General features: G+C 38.2%; 1 protein-coding gene, 1 long non-coding RNA gene and 2 pseudogenes across 2 annotated transcripts in view; 2 read left to right on the top strand and 2 right to left on the bottom strand.

Annotated features, from left to right (window-relative positions):
- The window catches only part of ZNF569 (zinc finger protein 569), a 34,929-nt gene extending 23,730 nt beyond the window's left edge, over nucleotides 1–11,199 (bottom strand). Inside the window, 2 exon segments of the mRNA XM_072968659.1 lie at nucleotides 8,035–8,182; nucleotides 10,620–11,199. The gene's annotated coding sequence lies outside the window, so the exon portion shown is untranslated.
- LOC116282298 (U6 spliceosomal RNA) lies at nucleotides 1,680–1,792 on the top strand (annotated as a pseudogene).
- A 2,815-nt stretch (nucleotides 11,200–14,014) lies between the features above and the next one.
- Nucleotides 14,015–14,275, top strand: LOC107034605 (small ubiquitin-related modifier 2 pseudogene; annotated as a pseudogene).
- Nucleotides 14,276–16,714: 2,439 nt separating this feature from the next.
- Nucleotides 16,715–18,718, bottom strand: LOC140698393 (uncharacterized). Its single transcript, XR_012076182.1, has 2 exons — nucleotides 18,664–18,718; nucleotides 16,715–16,980 (listed from the first exon to the last, which is right to left on the bottom strand). It is a non-coding gene; the product is annotated as an uncharacterized lncRNA (long non-coding RNA).
- Between the last annotated feature and the right edge of the window lie 844 nt (nucleotides 18,719–19,562).

Here is a 19,562-nt window from a genome sequence, read left to right as displayed (position 1 = left end):
TCGCCCTAAAATAAAATAAAATAAACAACAAGAATTTACTGTATAGCACAGGGAACTATATTCAATATCCTGTAATAAACTGTAATGGAAAAGGATAAAAAAAGAATACAGATATATACATATATATGTATAACTAAATCACTTTGCTGTACACCTGAAAAAGCCAGCAATACTGTAAATCAATTATACTTCAATAAAAATAAGTAAAGTTCAAATTTTTCAAAAAATATTTATATGGGAAAAAAGAGGAACGAAGACTCTCTGAAGAAACGAAAGATTTTACAGTTGGAGCAAGAAAACTACAAAAATGAGCTTAGAATATCTCATGCTGGAAATTAAGGAAGTGCTCAAGAACTGATAGGGCCGTGTTAAAAGGATAAAGAAACTGGCTCAAAGAGGCTCCCACTGGCCAAACTGGGGACAAACTGAGTACGAAAGTATTTACAGTAACAGATTACTACCTATTGAATAAAATAGGAATCCGTGACCTCACCATGATATATAAATCAGTAGGGAGAAAGAAAAGTTCATCCTTTGCAGTTTAATGCCGACCAAAAAATGTAAAAGGAGTAATATAAATAGAAAATCAATTACCAACCTGAAAGTCGTTCAGACGAAAGCTGTCAATGGAGGCTAAGAATGGGTGAAGTTTCAGTAAGGAACAGGATTTCAAAACAATATTGGAACATTTCCCAACAGTTAAAAAGAAAAATAATTTTACAGTGAGGACATCAACTTGACTAGATAATCAAGATTAATATCACTAGAGATGGGACAAACTGACATAATGAGAAAATCAAAGTTTGTCAGGAATGCGTGCCTGAGTCTGGGCACAAGCAAACATCCAATGGAATGAAGTTGAGAACCAGCCTACAGAATATAAGGCCTGTATTCTTTTCAGCTCTCAAGGACATGATAGGCAGAATGACCGAGGAACTGTTCCAGATTGGAGGAGGCCAAAGAGACATGACAACTAAATGTAATGTATGAAGGAATCCTGGGCCTGAAAACTAAAAACGGTATTTTGGGGACATTTGGCAAAACTGAAATATGAATAGGTTCTTTGAATGCTAGTGTTTTATCAATGTTGACTCCCTGACTTCTTGGGAGGTCCTTGTTTAGGGAAATACACAATGGAGTATTTAGGGTGATGTAAGATTAGGCCTGAAGCTTGAAGTCAAATCGTTCAGAAAAGACTAATTAATTGTGTGTGTGTCTGTAAGAGAGAGACAGAGACAGATATTAAAAGTTGGTGAATCTTTCTAAAGCTTTGGCAATGTTGGGAAGCCAAAGATGTGCTTTAGCTTGAATGACAGGTCAATTCCACTAAACTTGAAGGCTTGAAAAACAACTTACTGATTCACTGTGTTTGCAGGATTACAAAGATTTTTAGTATTTCTGTGCTAAAGATTTATTTAATATTTTATCATTTGATTAAAGAAATCACATTCATATTCAAAAAAAGTTGGTGAATCTAAGGCAACATGGGAGGTTTTTTGTACTATATTTGCAACTTTTCTGTGAGTTTGAAATTATTCTGAGATTTTTTTTAATTAAAATTGCTAAGTGCTGATCGAACTCCAAAAAAAGAAAAAAGAATGCCTTCAGTGGACTCATCAGTAGACACAAAATGACTGAGGAAACAGTGAACTTGAAGACAGATCAAGAGAAACTTCTCAGTGCTCAATTCAGCAGTACATATTCTAAAATTAGAATAACACAGAGATGATTATTAGCATGGCCCCTGCAAAAGGATAACGACATGCAAGTTTGCGAAGCATCTGACTTTTTTTTAAGTGAGCGGTGGGGGGAGTATAAATATAGTTTAAGAATATATTCAAAATTAAGTTGCTATCAACTTAGACTTTTATAAATATAGGTGATTTTATGTAAGTTTCATTGTAACCATTAAGCAAAAACCTAGAGTACATACACAAAACATAAGAAATTAAACTAAGAATACCAATAAAGCAAGCCATCAAACCATAAAGAGAGCAAAAGAAAAAGAAAGTAACAGAGGAATTAAAAACAGCCAAAAACCTATTAACAAAATGGCAATAAGTACAAATCTATCAATAATTAAATGTAAATGGATTAAATTCTATGCTCAAAAGACAGAATGGATGAGTGGATGAAAAAACAAGACCCATCTATACGCTGCCTATGAGAGATTCACTTTAGTCCTAAAGGCACACACAGACTGCACGTGAAGAGTCTGTCTTTTCCCATAAAGATATTCCATGCAAATGGAAACCAAAAAGAAAGTTGGGGTAGCTAGACTTACATCAGACAAAACAGACTTTAAAATAAAGATTGCAATAAAAGACAAAAAGAGCATTACATAATGATAAAGGGGTCAATCCACCAAGACAATAAACATTTGTAAATATACGTACACCCAACATAGGAGAACCTAAATATATAAGACAAATATTAACAGGTCTAATGGGAGAAATAGGTAGCAATATAGTAAGAGTAGGTGACTTTCATACCCCATTCACATCAATGGATAGACTGTCAGAGAGAAAATCAATAAAAAAAAACATTGGCCTTAAACAACAGATTATACCAGATAGACTTAACAGATATATACAGGCATTCCATCCAAAAGCACCTGAATACACATTTTTCTCAAGTGCACATGGAACAGTCTCTAGGATAGACGATATGTTAGACCACAAAACAAGTCTTAACAAATTTAAGAAGACTGAAATGATATCCAGCATCTTTTCCAACTACCTGGTATGAAACTGGAAATAAATTACCAGAAGGAAACTAGAAAATTCACAAATATGTAGAGATTAAACAACATGCTACTGAATAACCAAAGAAATCAAAAGCAAAATTAAAAATGCCTTGAGACAAATGGAAATATAACACATCAGAACTTATGGGATGCAGCAAAAGCAGTTCTAAGATGGAAGTTCATAGCAATAAATGCCTACCTCAAAAATCAAGAAAAATGTCAGATAAACAACCCAACTTTACTTCTCAAGGAGCTAGAAAAGCCCAGACTTAGCAGAAGAAAGGAAATAACAGGATCAGAGCAGAAAAAAATGAAAGAGGCTAAGAAGACAATAGAAAAGATCAATGAAACCAAGAACTGATTCTTTGAAAAGGCAAACAAAGTTGACAAATCTTTAGCCAGATTCACCAACAAAGAAGGAGGACTCAAACAAAATCAGAAAGAGGAGATGTTACAACTGATACCACAAAATACAAAGGATAAGGAACTACTACAAAGAATTATAAACCAAAAAATTAGACAACCTAGAAGAAATGGATAAATTCCTAGAAAACTACAACAATCCAAGGCTGAATTATGAATAGAAAATCTAAATAGACAGATTAGAGGTAAGGAGGTTGAATCAGTAATAAAAGGCCTTCAAACAACCAGAAATCCAGGTCCAAACAAAAATTAGCTGCACCAAATTCTACCAAACATTCAAAGAAAAATCACTACCAAACCTTCTAAAAAATCTTCCAAAAAATAGAAGAGGAGAGAACACTTCTAAACTTATTTCACAAGACTAGCATTACCCTGATACCAAAACCAGATAAGGATACCACAAGAAAAGAAAATTACAGGTCAATATTCCTGATGAACATGATGCCATATTCCTCAACAAAATATTAGCAAACATGAACTCAACATAAAGAAGGATCATACACCATGATCAAGTGGGATTTATTCCAGGGATGTGAGGATGGTTCAATATCCATAAATCAATGTCATACACCATATTACCAAAATGAATGGTAAAAATCATATGATCATCCCAACAGATACAAGAAAAGCATTTGACAAAATTCAACATCCATTTTTGATAAAGACTCTCAACAAAGTGAGTATAGAGGGAACATACCTCAATGTTACATATATAGTCACATATATATATGACATAGCCCAGGGCTAATACCATAGTTAACGATGTAAAGCTAAAACCTTTCCTGCTAAGATTAGGGACAAGACAGAATGCTCATTCTTGCTAGTTTTATTCAACATAGTACTGGAAGTCCTAGCTAGAGCAATTAGGCAAGAAAAAGAAATGAAACACATCCAAATGGAAAGGAAGAAGTAAAACTTTCACTAATTGCAAATAACATGATACACAGAAAACCCTACAGACTGCCAAAAAAGAAAAAAAAACTGTTAGAACTAATAAATGAATACATTAATGTTGCAGTATACAAAATCAGTACATAGAAACTGCTGCATTTCTATACACTAATAATTAACTATAAGAAAGAGAAATTAAGAAAACAATTCTATTTACAACTGCATCAAAAAGAATAAAATACCAAGGAGGTAAAAGGCTGTACAATAAAAACTGCAAGACACTCATGAAAGAAACTGAAGAAGACACAAAAAGAAAGTTATTCTGTGGCCCATGGATTGGAGGAATTAATATTGTTAAAATGTTCATGCTACCCAAAGCAATCTACCAATTCAATGCAATTTCTATCAAAAGTCCAATGGCATTTTTCAGGGAAATAGAACAATCTTAAATTTTATATGGAACCACTGAAGACCCCAAATAGCCAAAGCAATCTTGAGAAATAACAAAGCAGGAGGCATCACACTCCCTGATTTCAAACTATACAAGACTTCTCTTTGTTTTGTGCATTTGTTTTGTATATACTTTAAAATGCTTTGTTTTGTATATTTGACTTTCCAAAGATGTAAATGTTTTATATAATTATAAAACAAAATTAAAACCAATGTTAAAAGTCATACATAAAAATAAAAAGCAAAAGTAAAACAAATGAATCTAATAATATATCATATTTGTGGCTTAACCGTACAGAGAGAAATTAGTTCTAGCTACTTTTAGGCACAATAATTGCGCTATACTTCCCAAGGACAAATGAATCCATAAAGAAGTATTAAATTATTTGCAGTTGGAATATTGTAAGTACTGATAATATTCCTCTGAATTATCTTATTTATGTACACATATGTAGATCTATAGATAGATGGATAGGTGAAGAAATAAAAGATACAAAAATAAAACCAAAGTAAAAACTCCTTATAAAATTTTAAATTAGAAATAGCAATACGAACTCATGAGGCCTACTTTGTTAAGAATGTATTTCCTGCTACAACATTAATAAACACTGAAAACATGCCAAGTGAAAGAAGTCAGTCACAAAAGACTACATATTGTCCAATTTCATTACTATGAAATATCTGAAGAGACAAGTTTATAGAGACAGAAAGCAGATTAGTGGTTGATTAGACTGGGAGGAGGCAGGAGAATATGTTGACTGCTAAAGGGAATGATAATTATTTCAGGGAGGACAAAAATGATCCAAAATTACACTATGGTGATGGGTGTACAACCTTGTGAATATATTTTTTAAGAAAACATTAAATTGTATATTTTAAAGGGTAAAATGGATGGTATGTGAATTAAGCTGTTAAAACAATTTTAAAAATGTATTTCCTAGCTCTGTCCACCAAAAAAAAAAAAAAAAGCCTAGAAACAATGATCATGTCAGTAGCAAGAAACATCGTAACTGTGGTCTCACAATACCATTACCCAATAAAGGGTACCACACACAAATGCCTGATTCCATAACTAGGGAAGGAAACATTCAAAATGATCTTCGAACAAAACCGTCGCACAGAAGTGTAAGACATTATCAAAGACTTCTGAAGATGTATTAAAAGGACTTAGAAGCCGCCTTGAAAAGACAGTCAAAGATGGGAAAATTTGAGCTTCAAAAAGAAAATAACCACAATGTTTTGAAACATATCAGATATGCTAAAAGCAATGAGTATGTTTAATAGCAAGATGATTAACTCACTGGGAGATCCTAGGGAACCAATTCAATAGCCTGAAAACCTATAAAGGGAAAGAATCAATTTATTCTGCCTTTCCTGTACAGACTGTACCTCTGGGTAACCAGAGTGGATGAAGGAAATTTTTTCTTTAGGAAAATATGCCAGCTAGTAAATGAAGAAGGAATGATAGAATTCGAATATCACCATTTTGTAACCCCTACTGAAATACAAGATGACAATCTTCCATGTTTTCTAAAACAAGTATGGTGGTAAAAAGAGAAACTGTTCTATTTTGAACATTTGGCAACTGAAGGGAAAAATATCCTTCTATCTCTCTGCTTTACTTCCTCTAGTAGTTCAATCCAACAATCATTCAACACCATCGGGAACTTCCACTCCTTCGTTCTACCAATTATTCATTGCCCCTCACCCCCTTCCTATCCTTACTTTTCTACTTACTTGGCCTGGAATTCATGGTCAATCAGTACAATTAATTCTTGCTAACTTAGACTTCCTTGCCTCTCTCTCACATTGTTCTGAGTTCATGAGACAAATACTCTGGTTAAACCTAACTCTCCCCTACCCTTTCTGTGGCTACAACCATACAGATGAACACTGCAGGAGAAAATTTTTAAACCACGTAGAATAGGCTCACTTTAAATTCACAAAAACTAACGTCAAGTAGGTCTTCAATGCTGCCTGGAAATCATATTATATTTCTCTACTCTATTCTCTGTCCCATTCTCCTAAGTGATTATTTTATTCTTTTGCTCTCTTAACATTTGCTCTGGCTACAAGTCTATAGCATTTCTCCCCTTTCTCTTCTGCTTCATCAAGTTTCTCTCTCTGTTGAACCATTTCAATCAGTTTATCAACAGAGTTATGATGTACCTCTTAACTTCATCTACTACTCTATTTCACTCCTTCCATTTAGGGAAAAACTTAGAGTTGTCTATACTTATTATCACAAATTCTTCTTCCCCAGTTCTCTCTTTAGACCCATACCCCACTGAAACTGCTCTTCAGGGTCGCCAACCAATTTTCAGGTTGCTAAATTCAATGTTCCTTTCTCAGTCTTCTTTTACTTGGCTGATCAGCAGCATCTGACACAGTTCTCATTAAAACACATTCTTCCCTTGGTTTCCAGGATATCATACTCACCTAGTTTCCTTCCAACCACTCTAGCTAGTCCCTTTCAGTCTCTTTTGCTGGTTCCTCCTCACTTCCCAGACCTCATGTTGAAGTGACCCAGAGATAAGTCCTTTACCTCTACCATTTGCCATCTTCCCTACCCTCTAAGTGATCTCATCTGGTCTACTGGCTTTAAATATCATCTATATTCTGCTAATTCCCAAATGTATGTCTCCAACCTAGGTCTCAGATCTTTCTTTTGAATTTCAGACTTGTATATCCCACTGCCAACTTCGTTTTTCCACCTGAATGTCTAATGGGCATCTCATATTTCACATACGATATTTCAAACTGAAATCTCACTATCTCTCTATGCCCCAAGTCAGTTTTCCCCACTTTCCCTTCTCAGTTAATAACTCCATTCTTCAAGTTGCTCAGATTAAAAAATAATGTGCCACCTTGTCACACTTACACTCCACATCAGCTATCAGCAAATTATATCAGCTCCAACTTTAGATTATATCCAGTACATGAATACTTCTCACCACTTTTACTACTCTGGTCCAGGTCACCAAAACCTTTTCCTCAAATTATCGCAATAGTTTCCTAATTGGTCTCTCTGCCTCTGCCCTTGTCCCGGCCCTCTTCCACTATTCTTCCCGTAATCCTCTAATCAGAGCACAGAAAGCCTCTTAAACTGTAAGCAGATAGTATCGTTCACATGTTTGAAACTCTACAACAGCTTCCCTTCTCATTCAGGGTAAAAGCCAAGATCATTAATATGACCCCTAAGGCCCAATGTGATCTGCTCTTCCGTCCACTTATCTTTCTTCTTCCATCTCTCACCACTCCCCCTCTCATCTGTTCTATTTCAGTGACACCAGCCTCTTCATAATAGGCACATTCCCACCTCAGGGCCTTTATAACAGTTGCTCACTCTTCCCTCAATTATGTGTTACTATCTCCTTCACTTCCTTCATATGTTATGTTTTCAGGTTGCCTTCCCTAGCAACTCCATCTAAAACTCCAGCTCTCATCCCTGATTTTGTATGTCATCCTGCTTTACTTCTTCTCTTAAAATTTTTCACTATTTAATGTATATTTAATTTACTTACCTCATTTATTATCTGGCCCACAACAATGTAAGTACCATGACAGCAGAGAGTTTGTCTTTCTTGCCCAATGTTATATCCCAAGCATCTATAATTATTCCTGTCACGGTGGTGAGTGGATAAATGAATAAATCCTTAATACCCAAAGAACCTGGAAAAGAAATTTGAAAACAGAACACTGCTTTAGAAAAATACTTTAGAAAACGTATAATTCTTAAAAAAAGATTTTTTAAATGCTTGACTTCAGTAGTAATCAAACAAATACAAATTAAGGAAATTATTTTACATCTGTGAGGTTAACAAAGATTACTAATATTAATGATAACCATTGTTATCAAAGGTGTCTGAATATAGGCAATCTTATACTACACCAATAATACTATAGATCATTGGAAACTTATAGGAGAATAATTGGATAGACGTAGGGCAACTTTTAATAAGTATATACAGATTTGGGTCTTTGTGTTCGGTGGCTCCTCAAAGTGAGAAAACTCAGGAACTCAGAGGCCGTGAGCTGGAGGATTGGTGGTGGGGATGGGAGCAGGTGAGGTGAAGGAGAATGGGCCAGAGCTGTGGCTTCTCCTTCCCCTTTCTTCTGAGGCAAATCTTAGTTATGCAAAGTAAAGTTTAGCTGCCATAAGCAGGAGGTCTTAATCAAAGGTTAATGGGGGGGGGGATGTTGAGCAGTTTTGAGTGAAGAGATGACTCCTTTAGGCCTTTTGGGGAGAATTTTCCTCCTCTATCCCCACCTCTGCCCCCACCCTCTAAAAGCTTCCAGATAGCGTCTCCTGGAAGAGAGGGGAGTTTTACCCAAATCTTAAGTGATTCTACACCTGAAAGGAAAGGGGTGGTGTTTGTGGTAAGAGAGGAGGCTGGGTGGGGGGGTTGTGGTGGAATAACCATCCTCCTACCCTCAACACAACCACACTTCCCTCACCTGATTGGGGGTGGGTGGTGATGGCTGGCAGGGTTCCAGCTAGTTTAGAAAGGTTTTCTCCTTTTTTCCCCCTTCTAGGATTTTAAGTTTGAGAGGGGGTTTTGGGGAGAAAAGGGGGAATTTGCATGTAAATCTCCTGGGCCTGGTCCTGGATGAAGGATCAATTATTTCTATAGTCTCTCGGAGGCGGGAGGGGGACTTAAAAAGAAGAAATAAATTTGAGTTTAGAAAACTCCTTTGCTTCTCAGTATGGGCCAAATCCTCCAGCCTGGTGAGCTGTTTCCTGATCCGATCAAGAAAATGATTGCTTTAAAAACAAAAACAGAACAACAAGAAATAAGCATATACATTTTGACCTATCAATTCCAGTTTTAAGACCCTACCCCTCCCCTCCTCAAATTAAGAAAGTGCCTTACAACATGTGCCAAATAGCTGCTAATAAACACATTCTTCATAATAGCAAGAAACTGAAAAGAACCAAATTACCGATCAATAGGGGTAAATGCACTAAGTGTATGCCATAAAAAACTTTAAAATGATGGCGTAGATTTATAATTGTTTAAATGTAAAGATATTAATTGTGTACTGTTAAATGACATAGGTAGGTTACAGTTCTGTACGTATAGTGTGATTCCAATTTTTAAGCTACTATGCATATATAATAAATGAATGCATATGTATGTATTCACAGAAGGAGGGGGAAAAGATGGTAAATGAATTTTGACAGTGGCTGGTAGAAGTATGAATGATTTTTGTTTTCTAGGGGCATTTCTGTGATTTGGGGCGGGGAGTGGGGGGAGGCAGGGAGCATGAAATTAGTAAGCACACAAAGTGGCCGATACACGAAAATAAAACTTGAAATAAATAAATGCTAAAACAAAGTTTTGGAGCTATTGTCTCATATAAAAACATATTTCCGATTACCGTAACTGCAGAAATGAAGCACTGATACAAACTGGTATCGCAAAGCTACACACACCACCGAACTCTACCTTTCATCCTCGGAGTTTCTCATTCACTACAGTCACACACGTTCGCAACCACGTTCACTGCGACAGAGAAGGAAAAAGCAAAGCCACAAAATTCGCTTACCCACAGAATTCCACGGCCACACTCGGTCACAGGCAAGTGTCTGGCAAATAAGGTACTATCTAGCCACACGCTCACAGTCCTTCACACGCTGCTCCCGCGGCCTCAGGGAACCACCCGCACCGGCAAAGCCGTGCCCGGCGTCCTCCTCCAGCCACACAGGCACGGGGTCCGCAGGCCCCTACTCCACCCAGCACAAAGAGTCCCGGACTCCGAGCTCGCCGCGTCCCGAGGACTCACCACCGAGCCCGCGGACACAGGCCCCTGTCCCACACCTCAACGCCGCCCAGGTGGCACCGGCGGTGCCGCCCGAGGTGAGGGGGCCACTGAGGTCAGCGCCCGCTGTGGCGAGGGCAGCACGAGCCTTGGTCCGTTAGGCGCAGGATAACACTTCCCAGAGGCCCCCGCGGCTTGCCGGGGCGGGGCTGGCCTTCCTGTGGGCGGGGAGTGGGAACCGCCAGCCGCGGCGTCCGGGCGTTCGGGTGCGCTGAGGGGGCTCAGCTGAGCATTTTCCCGCAGCTGCCTTTCGTTAAGTGCAGCACTCGGACCCTACGAATGCTACCTGGTGCTGAGAAGACTCTGAAAAGGTCCGCCGCTTTCCTGCTCCGGACTACATTTCCCAGAGGCCTTAACGGCCCAAATTTATTTTCTGCAAAAAGTCGCTTCCTCCTTACAGTTGGCTGGATTTTCGGGTTCTCAACGTTAAGGTGCCTGGTCAGGGAAGGAAGTGCCGCTATATCGGTTTAGTTCGGTCTGGTCCCGGTTCCACCCGGGACTGGACTTCAGTGGGATGAAGATGGAGAAAGATCAGGCACCGGGGCGAGACGAGATGGGCCAGCCCGAGCCTCAGGTCGTTAAAGGGAGGGGTGCCGTTGCGTGAGCGCGTGGGGGAGAGTTCAGCCGTGGAATCTGGGGAGCCTCCGGGGTCGTGAGACTCTGAGGTCCATTGACTTTGGGGTCGTGCGAATTTGCGACCGTTTGTGTTAGCATCGTCGCGTCCTCTGTTCTAGTGACCTCTTGTTTCTGACCCTGCAGTTTTCCCAGTGTGCTTGTGTCCATTCTTTGTAGATGTTTCTGCTTTTCTAGCGGACACCTGTTGCAATATTGAAACTTAACAGGTTAAATCAATAAACCAGACTCACCAAAATATGAAATGGAAAAAAATTAGAGATTTGTGAGTGTGTATTACTGGAAGCACCCATGCTTTTTTTTTAACACTGTTACTCCACGTTCGGTGTGTGCTACACGGACAAAGGTGATACAGGTAATTTAGAAAGATGTTGTTGAAGAAGGCAAAGACATTGAGCCATGAAATGAAAGTTTATGTCAATAATTCAAATAGCCCCGACGTCAAGAGGGAAAAGTGGAAGGGGAAAAGTAGAGAAGGAACCAGGAACAAAAACCTAAGAATCACACCTGCCCCAAAGACCTGATAATTATTTTGAGCATTTCATGTGAGTTCTGCTCTGACTTAAGAAGAATCAAAAAATAATTCACAATGAAAGTCGAAGACTCACTGCAATAATTTTGCAATAGAGACCAACATGGAGAAAATATCTATGAAAACACTATTCTGTGCTTTTGTGCTATGGTATGTTAACAGAACAAAATACTGCAGACTACAGCATGCTAAACATCAGGAACTTACAGTCGTTGAAGGTATCAGAGAGGCTTCTGGCTCATAAACTTACCAGGAAGGTATACTAAGCCCATAGGACTGTTATCTCTAGGAAGCAGTAGAAGACAGTCTTCCTTTCTCACTAGATGATAATGGGCACTGTTTCAGAGTAGTGTGAATCTGTTTCTGGGAAGGGAAAAGGGGCTCCCAAACACTGCATAGAGAGAACATATCCTATAAATAAATTTTGCTTAGTCTTACATGTCTTTACCAACAATCCTTTTTTTTCTGTCTACTATAAGAATTATTTTTTTGCTAATTATTTTGTTAAGAGGTGAGAAGAGAACAGAGTTGGTTGTTCTATGTCCATCCAGCTTCCTGATTTCCTTTTTGATACTTGTAGATTTGTCTATTTCTGCTTTTATTTCTGTTAAGCTTTGCTTTATATATTTTAAAGTGCTCTTATGATACATATTTAGAGTTGTAATAGTTTCCTGTTGGATTGATCCAATAGGAAATTATGGAATTTACTTTTTATTTATAATACTGCTTTTTGTCTCAATCTGTTTTTTTTCTGGATTAAGTTTTTTTGTATGTATATATTTTTTATTCAAGTATAGTCAGCTTACATGTCTTAATCTGTTTTGATATTACTATAGCTTCACCATCCTTCTTTTGGCTAGTGCATACTATTTTTTTCTACCTTTTTGCTTTTAATCTGTTTTATTTTTAAAGTCTCTTATTAAACAGTATTATTTTTAAAATAAATAATGACAATCTTACTCATTAATTTGACATATTTAGTGAATTTACATTTAATGTAGTTGGGTTTCGGTCTACCACCTTAGAATTTATTTTCTTTTGGGCCTACCTTTTTCAAATTTTTAACTTCTTATTTTGAAGTAATTCTGGATTCTCATGCAGTTACAAGAAATAATTCAAAGCGATCCCATGTACCCTTTATCCAATTTCCTCCAATGGTAATATCTTGCAATACTCTATACAGCGTCACAACTTTGCCATCGATACTTTCAGGATATTTCCATCATCACAAGACTCCTTCATGTTGTCCTTTTATAGCCACATCTACTTCCCTTCTTCCTTCAACCCCCTCCTTAAGACCTGGCAGCCCTAATCTGTTCTCCATTTCCATAATTTTACCTTTCAAGAATGTTATGTAAATGGAATTATAAAGTATGTAACTGGGGTATTAACTTTTTGACTCAGCATAATCCCCTGGAGATTCATACATGTTGTTACATGTGTAAGTAATTCATTCCTTTTGTTGCTGAGTAGAATTCCATGAGGATATAACACGGTTTGTTTAGCCATTCACTAACTGAAGGACATATGGGTTGTTTCCAACTTTTGGCTGTTGTAACTAAAGCTACTATGTACATTCATAGACATTCGTGTGTGTGTGAAAATAAAATTTCATTTCAAAGAGTTTTAGAAGGAATTTGTCCATTTATTTTTTTCAAAAAAACCTATCTGGAATTTTCACTGAGATTGTACTGACTATATAGATCAATTGAGGACAGTTGAATCTTTAAAATAGTGAATCTCATAATTGTGAGGCACAATATATATCTTCATTTATTTAGATCTTCTTTAATTCCTCTCAGCAATATTTTATAGTTTGTAATGTACAAGTAATGAAATCTTTTGTCAGATTTACCCCTAAGTATTTCAGAGTTTTTGATGCATTGTAAATGGTACTTTTTAAAATTTCAATTTCTAATTGTTCATTGCCAGTATATAAGAAATACAATAGATTTTTGTACCTTGTAGTCTGTTGCCTTGCTGAACTCACCTAGTATTTCTACTACAGTTGTGGAGGTTCCATTGGATGGTCTATATAGATGATTATGTCATCTGTGAAAAAAGACAGTGGCATCTATTCCTATTATGACCTGCAGGTACAGGATGGACCTTCACCCAAAATTTGGTTGGGGAGTGGAGACTGATGAGGCCACACACACACACACACACACCAAGAGGGTATGAAAAGTTTCACTGCTCATACAGTGAAGCTTTCTAGGAAATGCAAGGCAGTATTCCCAAGAAAGTCCGCAAATGGTTTGCAAGAGCAAGGAAAGGAAACTGGTGTGCAGTTTTTATGGCAGATTCTTTGTGGTTTAAATCTCCTGTAGACTAGTTTAAATCTTTTGCTTATGTCAAAAGAGAGCGCCTGAGCTTGCCCAGATTGAGGGCACAATAGAAAGAAGGCATGAAGGTCAAAGCTATGAGCAGCTTCCTCTGCGGCTTCTAAGGCTGCTTGTGTGCATGTCTGGTGAGGATCTGGTGGTTCAGCCACTGGGAAGACCCCAGAGATTGCCATGGCTGACAAATAGACCAAGGAAGTAGTCAAGACAGAGAACCACGGTCATATTAATTTGAAGGTGGCAGGACAGGGTGGTTCTGTGGTGCAGTTTAAGCGTAAGAGGCACACACCACTTAGTACAAATGAAAGCCTACTGGGAACAATAGGGTTTGTCAAGTAGGCAAATCAAAATCCAATATGATGAGCAGCCAATCAACAAAACAGACTCACCTACACAGAAATGGAGGATGGAGATAGAACTGATGTGTTCCAGTAGCAGAAAAGAGGTGTCTACCAAAAAAGAAACCTGCCATTTTACTCCCAAACTCTGATCCTACAGACAAAGAGGATATTCTCAATTAGAAGAATGCAATTTGGATCCACCGCATCCTGACTGCTACAATACAGTTATCTTTCCTCTTCCCCATTCCTTTATTATACATAAAGTAACTGGTGTATGCACAAGCATATTGCTTTTTTAAAAATTATGGTATGTTTTTGTTAGAGCAGGCAGATAGCTAGATATGAGCAGAGAAAGGGGGACACAGACCAACTGGCTGGAATTAGGCAGAAAGGAGGGGCACAGGCCAAATGCAGGAAACCACATATCATGTGAGCAGCAGGGATCCTTGGGCAGAGAAAAAGCTGGAATCTTTGGGCTGATAAGGGACCACACCTTTTGGCCTGGAGACCAACAAAGAAAGGTCAGAAAAGGCAGGAATTTCCAGTGTCCGAGTGTAAACTTTTACTCATTATGCCCTCATTTCAATAAAATTAGCCTTCCAGATCAGAAGTACCCATCATGCACTGACGCCATGACACTTCCGATCCAGACTAAATAAGGACAAAAATCCCTCCTCCCTTTGGGAAGGTGGAGTTGGGATGATAATCAGGGAATACGACCCCAAACCCTTCCCTCCCCAATGAATATTCCGCCCATTCATTTTTACACCCTATGTAACTAACTTGCCAAAGAAACTCAGGGCAGCTGCTCACCTGAGCCTGTCTGCTCTTCCCTGAGAGTGTACTATTCATCCTTTAATAAATCCTCACTTTAGCTTTTTAACCTCTAAGTCTTGTCTCTGAATTCTTTCTGGGACGGGTCAAGAGCCTGGAACACCGGTTGCATCTATCGGCGACATTTTGGTTAACATTAAATGGAAATGGATGAGGGAAGACACTGGTTCTGTGAAAATACCCCTTTTCCACTAGTGGCATACTTGGTCAGCTCTTATCTTTATATTCTAATAAGTTATTTTGCTCTCACTAACAACAAAAAAAGGAATATAAAAATCCTTGCATACTTTGTTCAACTGGAGAATTCTAATGTTCTTCATTTATCATTGTTAAACCAAGAACAATTTTAACGACTCTTTCGTATGTAAATGTTACAAGTAAGGCAGTCTTTTTAAAGTAGGGGTAAATTACTCTAAAAGAAGTGAATCCTAGATAGTTTTCCCCTCAAGTAAAGCACCTGTTGTTTAAATAAACCTCTTGGTTTTTCTTTTAAAGCTATAAACAGGCAAACATGAAAAAATGATATAAGGGTTTTGTGAAGCTGTGTGTGAAGTCTCTACCTAATTAGTATATGCAGGCAAGACTGCACTGTCTTACAGATGTGTGGAGTAAGCTGTGGTGTAGTTTTTTGGCACATAATAAGCACATTGCAGAAGGAAAAAACTGATATTAGGCTCTTTATCACACTATCAAATTTATATGCTATTTATTTCTTCTTTCCTTGTTTCTCTGACCGAAACCTTCCACACAAGATTGAACAGAAGTGGAGACAGTGGCTATCTTTGCCATGTACCTGATCTTAGAAGGAAAGTATTCAATTTTGTACTATTAAGTGAAATGGTTTTTGGTAGATGGCCTTTATTGAGTCGAGGAAGATATTTTTTCTTTTTCTGATATGTATTTATAAAGAATGGATGTTGAATTTTGTCAAATGCTCTTTCTGCATTTATTGAAATGGTAATATGTGTTGTCTTTCTCTTTTAGTTTGTTGATAAGGTGAATTACACTGGTCTTCAAACTTTAAACAAATCTTACATTCTTTGGTTAAATACCACTTGGCCATTGTTGCTTTATCAATGTTATATCTTGTTGGATTTAATTTGCTAAAATTTTATTAAGAGTTTTGGAAAATAGGTTCATGAGTGATACTGGTCTGTACCTTTTTTTGCGAGGGAGGGAGAGATGGGTATTGTTTTTGTCTAGATAACTCACAGAATGAATTTCCCTCTCTTCAATATTCTGGAAAAGTTTGTATGGAACTGTTATCATTTATTCCTTAAATGCTTAAGAGAATTTTAAGTATTTAACAGAAATTAAAATTAAATAAAAATGTTTAATCTGATACCCTCTTAATTGGGATATTCAGATCATATATATATTTAAATTAACTAAATTCCAGATTTTATTTGATGTTACCAGTTTTCTCACCAATATCCTTTTCCATTCCAGCACCCTATGTTGCATTTAGGTGTCTCACCTCCTTAGGCTTCTCTGGTCTGCCCATGTCTCCTATAACCTGGCACTTGTAAAAAAAAGTTCTGGTCAATTATTCTGTAAAACTTCCCTCAAGCTGGGTTTGTCTGATGTTTTTTCTAATGATTAGACAGGGATTATGGGGTGCAGGGGAACACCACAGAGGTGAAGTGCCTTTCTCATCATGTCATGTCATATCAGGTGATCCATGATTTCACACACTTACTTCAAAAATAAAAACTGTTTAGTAAGGAAAATTCCATACATACACAAAAATAGCAAGAATAGAGTAAGTACTCATCACTGGGCTCCCGGTTATCAGTGTTTTGTCTCTGTTTCTGGGTGGCTTTTCATCGTGGTTGGAAGATGAGTTTTCCATCTCATCTTTCTTCCTTTTCCCTTCTCCTCTTTCCTTCCTCCCTCTTCTCTCATTTCTTCTTTTTCAAACAAAAAGACGACACTGATTAGCCATGGTGGGAATCTAGCTGGGACCTAGATGGAGGAGCATAAAGAATCTAGGGAAAATGTCCTCGTGCAGGAATCCCCGCTAATAATGGCCTTTTGGTCTTTGCTTCACTTCCAGTTTTACCTGAAGAGGTGACTGGACCATCCCAGGGTATCCTATTATTAGTTTGGACTCTTTAGGATGTGAGTAAAAGGAACCTAACTCAAATTGTTTAAGCAAAAGATGGAAGTCACTGGCTCAGAAAATTAAAATCAACTGAATTGGACTCAATCTTCTGGCTCACTCTGTGTCCCTTCCTTGCCACTTCCCAGCATTCCCCCTCTGTTACTGCCACCTGTGGTGCCAGGATTACTGCTGGAAGCATGTGCTGACCTCTCAGCTTCTCACTCACCCAGCTGTCGATTCTCCCCACAATCATTTCAATGCAACCCAAAGGAGTGAAATTCATTGGTAAACCTGATTGCTTTCCTGCACCTCTTGAAACAACCATTGAGAATGTAATTCTTGATTGCCCAGGTTGAGGTCACAACCCGGTCTTGAGACTAAGAATCAGGTTAAGTCAGACCATATGGGCTGAATAAAGGAAAAGTTACTTCCCCTAAGGAAAACTGGGTTTGTGTTATAAAAAGAAGAGGGTGTGGATCTAGGGCATGAAAAACAATTCATATACTGTATTCCTCTGCTGACACCTTACTCACATCTTTCTTTTCCAGCTTTTCCTTTTTCCAACCCCTGCAGACAAGCCCACTCTCCCTCATGTCCCTCACTGTTACCCCACCATGATTCTTTCAGAGCCCCTTTGCCTGTAGCCAGTGGTGTATCACATTACTGATGAGGTGGGTGTGGTCCACCCTAGGTGCATATGAGGTTGGATTTTCCTCATATACTTCAGCCTAAGCAATATATTGCAGCAGATTCAATGCAGAAGCAGATGTGAGACTCCAGCTATCTTCTATGAAGCCAGATTGCTGCAAGTAATGAATCCTTCCTTATCCTGCTCTATGGCTTGGCTGTGTCTTTTGATTTGACACCCATCAAACCCAATTTTTCAGGTACTCTGGCAGTAATACCACTTGGGAGTCCACTCACCTCTTTGGGCCATGCTTCCTCATTTGTGAGGTGTGGATCACAGTGCTTCTACATCCTGGGACTACTGGAGTGATTCACTCCACCCTCAGCCCTCCTGGATTGATGTTCTCCACTCAGCCAGTTCTGGGCACCAAGGAACCATCGGCTCCTCCAGCTTCTAGATCATTTATATTTAATCTGATAATTGATAAAAACCTCCCATCTTTCCACTTATTTCCCACCTGTTATTTGTTCCCGTCTCCTTTTTCTGACTTCTTTTGGATTGAATATTTTTTATGATTCCATTTTATCTCCCTTGTAGATAATTAGCAATAACTCTTTGTTTTGTTGGTTTAGTGGTTGCTTTAGGCCTGAGAGTGCACATCTTCCACTTATCATATTATCTATTAAAGTGATATTATATTACTTTCCATAGAATTTTGGAAACTTTACAATAGTTATTTTCCATTTACTTCTCTTCTCCTAGCCTTTGTGCTACTGTCGTCATACAAGGTGCTTCTATAACTGTTTATAAATATAATATACCTTAATATATACAACCGTAACTTCATTGTTTTTAGTTTTGCTCAAACAGTAATTTGTATTTTGGTGAGAATTAAATAATAAGAAAATAGTCTTACATGTTAACCCTGTAGTTACCATCTCTGGTGCTCTTCATTCTTTGGGTAGATCCAGATTTCTTTTTGTTACCCAAACACACATAAATTAGGACTCTTGAATTTTCCCTTCCACTGACTAATATTCTGTTCACCTTTTTTTAAAGCTTGTTTTCTTTGTGTCTATCCTAGCACTCAAACAGCATCTGGCACACAGTAGGTGCTTTCTAATCGGATACCACAGGGCAGAATTCCTCACACAAATACACATCCATTAGTCTAATCCTCACACCCTGCCACACACGCTATCATACCACGATCCTACTCCACTCTCCACCAGTCAGTCCCTTTCTCTCATTGCACATTCTCATATGCAAATGTCACACATACAATAACACAATCACACACATGGTCACGGTAATGCACCAGACTCACCCCAATACACAGAGTTTTGCATAGTTACTCTTACAGAAACACGATGCGACAGAATCAAAGGATCGCGCACCAACTCACAGTCAGGTGACAGAAACTTAAATAAATACCTAAAATATAAACATCCTTGTTCTTAGAGGGTATAGAGTCAGGTTAAAGAGCTGAAGAGTCTGGAAGAAGTGTAATTAGGGAAAGCCTCTTGGATATGTGACATTTGTATCTGAATGTAGGGAGTAAGGGAATTTTGAAGATACCTGGCAGAAGACCCATTTTAGGAAAACAGGGACACATTCACACTCACTGTCACCAAATCACAAATACAGGAACCGTATGCAAAGTACAACACTCTCTACCCTGACCCCTCCCCTCCTGTCTTCAAAGTAAACCTTTCTCTGGGCAAGAACGCCCTAGAGGAGGTGGTACTGGGCCGAAGCATAATGCACCTGCGCACTCAACTCTCTGCTGTCCCACCACACTTTTTTCGGGTCCCT

This window comes from Vicugna pacos, chromosome 9 (genome assembly GCF_048564905.1).
Source record: "Vicugna pacos chromosome 9, VicPac4, whole genome shotgun sequence".
NCBI classification, from domain to species: Eukaryota; Metazoa; Chordata; class Mammalia; order Artiodactyla; family Camelidae; genus Vicugna; species Vicugna pacos.
The sequence above is the reverse complement of the archived record's forward strand: the minus strand, read 5'-3'. Positions and strand labels throughout refer to the sequence as shown.